Consider the following 590-nt stretch of genomic DNA (forward strand, 5'->3'; position numbering starts at 1 on the left):
AGAGCAGGCAGGAGCCGGAGACCCGCTGGCGGCGGGGGGGAAGCCTCTCCCCTGTCAGCCCGCCGGCGGCTCAGCGCCGGGCCGGGCTCCTCTCCCCCACCTCGCCCTCGTCCATGGGCTGCCTCTTCCTGCAGAACGGCCGGGAGCTGGTCATCGTTAGAGCCCGGGGAGAAGTCGGCTCCTCAGCAGCGGGCCTTCCCCATCTCTTCCTCAGGACAGACCGCCGCGGCTCCTCCGGCCGCCGCTTCAGGCGGGGCTCCCCATGCCGAGCCCCGGCCCTCCCCCGCCTCGCAGGCGCGGCTTCGCCGAGAGTCCACCTTAAGCGCGATCCACCTTAAACGCCCGCTCCACCTTACGGGAGCGGTCCACCTTAAGCGCGAGTCCGCCTTAAGAGCCGCCCGCGCCCCCCGACCGTTCGTACACAGCGGGGCCGGGGTTTCACCCCCGGGTCCCCCCGCACCGCCCGCCCTTCGCCGCCCGTCCGGGCCTCGCCGCCCGCCCGGGCCCCAGACAAAGCTCTGCCGAGCGGCGGCGCAGACGACAGGAGAGTGCCGGCCGCGGCGCAAGCGCGGTGCGCGGCGGTGGGGGAG

The 590-nt window shown here is 74.7% G+C and overlaps 1 protein-coding gene across 1 annotated transcript in view; it reads right to left on the bottom strand.

Annotated features, from left to right (window-relative positions):
• Positions 1 to 438, bottom strand: part of ULK1 (unc-51 like autophagy activating kinase 1) — an 85,753-nt gene extending 85,315 nt beyond the window's left edge. Inside the window, exon 1 of the mRNA XM_010581724.1 lies at positions 101 to 438. The gene's annotated coding sequence lies outside the window, so the exon portion shown is untranslated. The remainder of the gene's footprint in view (positions 1 to 100) is intronic.
• Between the last annotated feature and the right edge of the window lie 152 nt (positions 439 to 590).

The sequence above is a fragment of the Haliaeetus leucocephalus genome, unplaced genomic scaffold, assembly GCF_000737465.1.
Source record: "Haliaeetus leucocephalus isolate CR32 unplaced genomic scaffold, Haliaeetus_leucocephalus-4.0 Scaffold802, whole genome shotgun sequence".
In the NCBI taxonomy this organism is placed as follows: Eukaryota; Metazoa; Chordata; class Aves; order Accipitriformes; family Accipitridae; genus Haliaeetus; species Haliaeetus leucocephalus.